This window comes from Meriones unguiculatus (assembly GCF_030254825.1).
Source record: "Meriones unguiculatus strain TT.TT164.6M chromosome Y unlocalized genomic scaffold, Bangor_MerUng_6.1 ChrY_unordered_Scaffold_25, whole genome shotgun sequence".
Classification (NCBI taxonomy): Eukaryota; Metazoa; Chordata; class Mammalia; order Rodentia; family Muridae; genus Meriones; species Meriones unguiculatus.
Genome location: NW_026843710.1, coordinates 3,287,695 through 3,295,771, shown reverse-complemented (window position 1 = coordinate 3,295,771; position 8,077 = coordinate 3,287,695).

The following is an 8,077-nucleotide window of genomic DNA, read 5'->3' as shown; positions in this document are numbered from 1 at the left end:
TAGTCATCTCTGTGATTTTGATTGGCACATGGATTGGTATATTTATTTAGTTCATAACTTATCCTTCTCAGGTCTCTGATTACCTTGACGGCTATGCTAAGCTAATGATAGCTTTGCGGCTAAAGAACAGTGGAACAATTAGACCCACTGTTAGCTCACTAATCAGTTTAAGATATATCACTAGATAAAATATATATAGCTTATGTAGTGTCTAAGGATAAAAGGAGTTTAGGTTATAAAAATACAAGATACACATATTTCAAAGTCTTAAAAAGTTCCTTAAGGGTGGTAAATGTAAGTTATACATGAATACAAGTCTAAAAAGGTGTCTTAAGGTTGTTAATACAATTTCTAAATACTTAAAGGTTCTAAAAAATGTTTTAAAAAATGTTCTTAAAAATGTTTTAAGGTTGGTAAATACAAGTTATAAAGGTTACAAGGTCTAAGGTGATTTAAGGTATCTTAAATAGGTAAAAAGGCTTAATATTTCTTCCTGTTGTTCTTCTACTGTTATATTGACTGTCCAGAGTTTTGACTTTTATCAGCAGGCCTCTAATTTATTAATCTAACTCTAATACAAAAACATTCCACTATACCACTATGCCACTATTATAGTCCTAAGCTCAAGATTGTAAGCTTCCATATTGTCTGTGCTTATACTAAAGGTTAAAATGAAGTAAGTTGCCATTTTATTTCATAAAAGGCTTTTACCTTTTCAGAGTTCACCTTAAAAATTACTTATGCCGTTAACACATATGTATGTTTACTGCCTTTTTCTCAATGCACAGTACAATTGTGATACTAACATGTCTATAGTTTTATCTCCTTCTTAAAACTTAAAAGTAATTCTTGTTAGCTGAAGAAGGTCCACCTAAATCTATCTCTCAGGACAACTAGACTCCAGATAAGTACTGCACTTACTGCCTATTTCAAAAGGTGGGACTCCTCCCCCTTCCCTGGTTTGAGACTTCCTTTCTTGGCTACCAAACTGCTATTTACTGCATGCAACCACTGTCTAGATTGGTGAGTTCACTCCATTTTCTCAGCATATATGCCTCTCTTGGTAGGGGAAGCTTGACCACAGAGCTCTGGAACCTTCCTACTATCTATTGAGATGGAGGGATGGCCCCCTCAGGTGTAGCCTTAATTGTCTAAGTTTGACCCTCTGCTGACTTTCACTTTAGGGCCACACTCTCTCCCTTGGGCGCTATACCCCCTCCCTATACCCCCTCTATGGGTACCTTCCCCCTTCACTCATGCTCGCTCACTCATGGGAAGGTCCCCTCTCCCACACAGTTGCTCTACTTCTCTGACCCCAATGGGAGATTCCCAGACGCCTGTCCCTCCAGACAGGCTGGAGAATTTCAGGTTTCTACACCTAGTGCCAGCTGGCACCAGGGCCTCTAAGTTTACATGCTTCTATAGCCAAACCTAACCTTGATGACAAATGGAAAACAAAGCCTTCTTTAAATATTGCCAGTGATTGGGTAAATAAAGGTCCCTCCAGGTAGACAGAGGTTCCCATGTACAAGCCTCATCAATTCAAAACTTTCAATGTATACCTACAGGATTTTCTCTATACTCAACCTTATCTTTTGCCTATATGTGTGTTTCAGTGTCCTGCCAGAGAAATGTTTCCTATAGCCACAACAGCCCCAAAGCAGCTACAGGTGTTATGCTCTGACCTCACGGACTTCCAACAAGCTACAGGTGGTCAGCTCTGACCTTACAGACTTCCAACATGCTGGACCTGCACCTTCCCTCCCAGCCATGGGTGCTCTCACAGACCTGGAAAAGCATCAAAGCAGCCTATTCTTCCTGGACTTGGCCAACACTTCAGCCTTTTAACCTCCCTACATCGCCCCCAGTGTCAGCAGGAAGTTGCCAGAAGAGAATTTATGCCTGTTATTCATTTGTTGTTAACAAAAGGCTGAAGTGGTGTGCTTCAGGACCAGGACAAGCGGCTCCAGGTTCTCCCAGTGTTCCCCAATCCTTCCCTGCTGCCTTGCATGGCTGGCAACTCTCTGTTGACAACCCTCTACCCTGTTTTCCAGGGTAGAGACTTCTCTTATTCTTAACCTTGCAACCTGACCATTTGTTGCTATAACTCTTCTCTCTCTCAACCTCTTGCATGACAACCAAGAGCTGCTTCCAATGAGCCTAAATTTATATACTGTAACTTACCTTGTAAAAGACAGCCCAAACTCCCTATTTTTAATTATAGAAAGAGGGAGGAATGTTGGGATCAGTAAGCAGGCACTTCTACAGTCTGCCAGTCTTGAAACCTGATAAGCTAGGCTCAGATAGAAGGACAAGGAGGACCTACACTATCAGGAAACTAGAGAATCATCATAGGAGTTGAAGTAGCAGGGTGGGTAGGAATGCAAGGAGAAGGGGAGGGGCCAGCATAGGAGATACAAATGAACAATCTATAATAAATAAATATATAAGAAAAACTATGTTCTAAAGACTTAATACCCTAGGGAACCCAGGCCCATGCAGCCTATTATATATAATAATGTGAAGGTGCATTTAGTGAGTACACCAGTAAATGCTCAGTTCAAAGTCACAACCTAGGAAATTTCAGGTCCAAGGAGAGTACCTTGTCATTTAGTTCATTCCCTTTAATCCCACATCACTATGAAACTACCCTACTTCTTTCATTAGTTTTCTTGCAATCTGCCCAACAGATGGCCATAAGTCTCAGCATCTGCTGCACTGTATTCCTGTATTGCCTGCTAAGGCTGTTCCCCCATTAGGGTGTGGTTTTCAAATTGTAGGTCAATCACTTCATGTCAGAGGCAGTCCCTTTTTCCACTACTATGGAACCCCCTTGGACACTGAACAGCTATGGGCTACATCTGTGCAGGGGTTCTAGGATATCTCCAAACATGGTACTTGGTTAGAGTATGACTCTCAGGAAAGACCACTGTATTCAGATTTTTGGTTCCATTGCTCTCCTTGTGGAGGAGATCACTTGTGGAGGACCTCCTCTCCTCTCCAGATCTTTACCACTTCTTATTTTAGGTTCCATGTACTCTGCCAAACAGATGTCCCTATGTCTAGGCATCTGCTTTGATAGTCTACAGGGCAGAACCTTTCAGAGGCTCTCTGTGGCAAGCTCCTGTCTTGTTCCCTGTTTTCTACTTCTTTTGATGTCAATCCTCTTTGTTTTTCAGGATGGGGATTGACCATTTTAGCTATAGGCCTCCCTCTTGATTAGTTTCTTCAGGTGTACTGATTTTAGTAGCAGTTCAGTGTCCAAGGGCATTCCCTAATGATGGAGCATCCTTAATGGGCTACAGAGGAACACAATGCAGCCACTTCTGATAAGATCTGATAGACTAGGATGAGAAGGAAGGAGAGGAATCATTCCCAATCAGTGGACTTGGGGAAGCCCATATGTGGACAAGTTGTAGGGAAGGTGGGATTTGGAGGGCATTGGGAGAGGAGAGAGGTTATGGGAGTATACAAAGTGAATAAAGTATAACTGATAAAAAATTAAAATAAAAATATTTAAAAATATAATTTCTTTTGGAGTTATATTACTTGAGGGCATACTTTGAAGTTGATATGCCAATGAAAATTACCAAAGTGATGGAGTCTCTGTCTCTTGGTATCTGTAATTTTGTATCATTGTTTCTGTCAATCTTGGACTCTCTATTTCTGAATCTGTCTCTGTAGCCATCTCTCTCTTTCTCTTTGGGTCTCCCTTTCTCTGACTGCCACTTATGGTTCAATATGTAAAGCTCGCAGCTCTGCTGAAGGACTACAAAAAGATAACTGACTGCTTGCTGATGTGATATCCTGGATGTTCTGTTTAAAAATATAAGCAGGGTCCCATTTGAATGCCTTATATTAGAAGAGTTGCCTTGGTCAGGGAGCAATTTTCCAGTAAATATTTCCATGACAGAGGACATGTCTGTGCATTTAACAAATTATAATGGAATCTATGATAATATAAATCTCATCTCTCAAGAACACGTGACTTTATTAATGACAACTTGAAAGAAATGTGACACGTTGCTTGAACAAAGAGTCTTGGATACAAGAACTGACATCTCTGGCTTATATTCTTTCAGCTGCCCATATTGATGCATGCGGGACTGCTCAACCTTTATCTCAGGTATACTCTTCACTTGGCCCTTTTAATAACTGGCTTCTGAAAGTCTTACTGGCTTTCACCTGTTTCATGATATCAATCTCCCTCTCAACCAGTCAGTACCTGAGAGAATCTTGAGGTTTCTATGGAGATGAGTAAACAAACTTTCCTCAGTGTCCATTATCTCTGATCCTATGCACAAGTGACTTTTTCTTGTGAAACCCAAAAAATCTTCATCTCAGCCCTTTATCCAGATCACATACCTTTACTCCTGTTTACCTCTGTAACAATGTTAGGTAGGAAATGATACTTAAATCTTTATTTAATTGAACAGCTTCCTAACTAGTGAAGAATGTAGAATTAAGGTGAATGTAGAAAATATAAAGTGGTCTCCTACTGTGGTCTTGCTTCTGAAATCTCCTATGTTTTGACTTAGAAATGAACAGTTACTCGCATACTCACTAAATTCACCTTCACATTTTTATTGATATCATAAGCAAAACATCCCTAGGGTTACATGGAGTACTGAGTCTTTAAGAGCAGGGAAAAGTGAAGGAAAGAAGAAAGTTCTTGGGATTGGTTGGGCTGAAACAGGGAAAGATCAGTGAGTGTAAAAGGAGAAATGAAGGCAAGATATTTTTTGATAGCTGATGCTGTTAAGTACTATTGTTGGCAACACTCTATGAGCAGGATTGCCTTGTCTGAACTGGCTGGATTGGCAGTTGTTTCCTGTTCAGTAGTGAGTCAGGAACTCTCCTGGTACTGGGGTTTACAGTTAAAACTGAGCTTAAGGACAGATAAATGAGTCCATATACATGCAAAATAGCAGCTGTGTTTTCTGCTGATGTCCTCCAAACAAATCCTCTAAATGTAGTGGTAGTGCCAGGACTGCTAGCTCAGAGGTGCCACATGAGCTCATTGGGTCTCAGGTAGTTGAGTAAAAACTACTTCATGGCTAGGCTTCTCTGGTACATAATGAGATTCTGGAAAGCATGCCATAGAAAGTCAAACTCTTCCCTCCTTTAGCAAAATCAGTTTTTTCATATTCAAAGTCATTGTAAAATTTGTCAACATAGTGTTTTTTCTAATTTGGATATTTCATATAATATATATTACACTACTTTTCCATTACTCCAGGCTCAAATATCTACCCATGTTTCACACATAATTTTATTTTAAAAACATCAATTGAAATATGTATTGCTCATATACCCGTAAAAACATGGGCATACTCTCAGTGCCAAGTTACTTAAAGAAAATTGAGTTCATCCTTGCAACACACTGGCACCACCCTCAAGAAGACCATCAGTCCTGAAGAGCTCTATACTTCATCACTTTGATCATACTTTTTCTTATGTATTTATTTATTAAGATTTGTTTAATTTGGATCCCCTATTCTAGCCCCTACCTCTTCTCCTTCCAGTCCCATGCAGCCTACTTCTTCTTCCCCTATACCCTTTTTCTACTTCCCAGATAGGTGTTAGTCATCCTCCCCCTTCTATCTGACCCTAGCTTATCAGGTCTCATCAAGAATGGCTGAACAATCTTTTCTAAGGCCTGATTTTCAGGGCACTGTTCTCCTTGTATCTTTTCCATTGTATGGTTTTGGAATCTTTGTAAAAAATCTGGTGTCCATAATGTGTGTGTTTATTTCTGGGGCTTCTATTTGGTTCCATTGATCCAACATCCTGTTTCTATGCCAGTACCATGAATTTTTTTATTACACTTGCTCTGTAATACACTTTGAAATCAGGGATGGAGATAAAGACAGAAGATCTTTTATTGTAGAGGATTGTTTTAACAATTCTGGTTTTCTTGTGTTTCCACATGAAGTTGAGAATTTTTTAGGACTAACAGCAGGTTTAACAGAAGATACATCAATAGTAAATATTAATCTCACATACAACACTTTTCAACAAGCCCAAAAGATGGGTCAGTTGGCTGCTGAACAAGGGACTTTGAAAACGAGGGGCAACATGAGAAAGGCTGGTTTTTGGAGCTCTAGATGCCTAAGAGAAAAATGTGCTTCGTGTTGACCCCTGTTGCAGAAAGGAAGAAAAGCTTGGCAGGCACTGAAATCATGGGGAAGCGAAATAGGTGATGTTAATGAGGACTTTAAAGTCATTGCTAATAAAGGGGAGGAGTTGGGAGAAATGCACTTATCCCCTTTAGTTTGTAAATGAAGTTTGTCTCTGGTTCCCAGTTGAAGGTACCATCAATCTGGAAACTTGAGAAAAGGAATCTCACAAGCTAAAGACTTCCTCAGGGAAATTAGAATAGTCAAACAGGCAGAAAAAAAAAGTACTTTAAATGTTATTTCAAATGTTCATGAAGGAGCTCAAACAGATTTGTGTAATTTGACAGCAGAAAATAATTTCAGAGCTAGATAGTGAAGATGAAACAGAGTCAGAGGAAAAAACTGCTAAGTCTTATAATTCAGACTGGCCTTCTGCACCCTCTGACCCAGTGGCCACATGTGCATGAGATAAGGGACCAATGCAGGAGGATATTACTGTTCTCCGAAAAAGACCAATTAGGAAGGGAACAAGTTCAGTTATTAAGGGAAATAGAGAAATTAAAATTACAAAATAATAATAATAATAATAATAATATGAAGGAGGAGGAGGAGGAGGATGAAAAGAAGAAGAAGGAGAAGAAGAAGAAGAAGAAGAAGAAGAAGAAGAAGAAGAAGAAGAAGAAGAAGGAGAAGGAGAAGGAGAAGGAGAAGGAGAAGGAGAAGGAGAAGGAGAAGGAGAAGGAGAAGGAGAAGGAGAAGGAGAAGAAGAAGATTGTTTGCACTGGTAAATATTAAAGTCTGGTTTTGACTTTTAAAATTATAAATGTGCTTTATGATTTCACTCCAAAAGAGGATATTTTGTTTTAATATTAGAAAATCAGGTTTTAACACGGCTGTGATACAGAGTTAATAAAATGTAACTGATAAAATAATAAAATAAAATAAAGAAATGTTAAACAAAAGAAACTAACCCTGAAAATAAATTTTCAAATGGAAAAAAAAGGAAAATATTTAAGTGTTTAAAAAGCAGATACTGTGGTTGTTTATTTTTTGTAATTCTTTATTAATTACACTTTATTCACTTTGTATCCCCCCTGTGGTTCCCTCCCTCCTCCTGTCCCAATCCCTCCTTTCCTCCACCCTGTGCATGCATGCCCCTTCCCAAGTCCACTGATAGGGGAGGTCTTCTTTTCCTTCCTTCTAATCCTACTCAATTAAGTCACACCAGAAGTGGCAGTATTGTCTTCTTCTGTGCCCTGGTAATACTGCTTCCCCCTCAGGGGGAGGTAATTAATTAAAGAGCAGGCAAATCAGTTCATGTCAGAGACAGTCCCTGTTCCTATTACTATGGAACAACCTTGGATACTGAACTACCATGTGCTACATCTGTGCAGGGGTCTTAGGTTATCTCCATGCATAGTCCTTAGTTGGAGTATCAGTCTCAGGAAAGACCCCTCTGCTCAGGTTTTCTGCCTCTGTTCCTCTTCTTGTGGAGTTCCTGTCCTCTGCAGATCTTACCATTTCCCAATTCTTTCTTAAGATTCCCTGCACTTTGCCCAAAAGTTGCCAATAAGCTTCAGCATGTGCATTGATAGTCTGCAGGGCAGAGCTTTTCAGAGGTCCTCTGTGTCAGGCTCCTGACTTGTTGCCTCTTTTCTCCTTCCTCTTATATACATCCTCTTTGCCTTTCTGGATAGGAATTGATCATTTTAGCCAGAGTCCTCCCTCTTGATTAGTTTCTTTAGGTGTACAGAATTTAGTAGGCTTATCCTATATTATACCTCTATATGAGTTAGCATATACCCTGTGTGTCTTTCTACTTCTGGAATAGTTCACTCAGGATAATCTTTTCGAAATCCTACCATTTACCTGCAAATTTCAGGAATTCCTTTTTTTTGTTTTGATTGCTGAGTAATATTCCATTATAAAGATATACCACGATATATATATATATATAT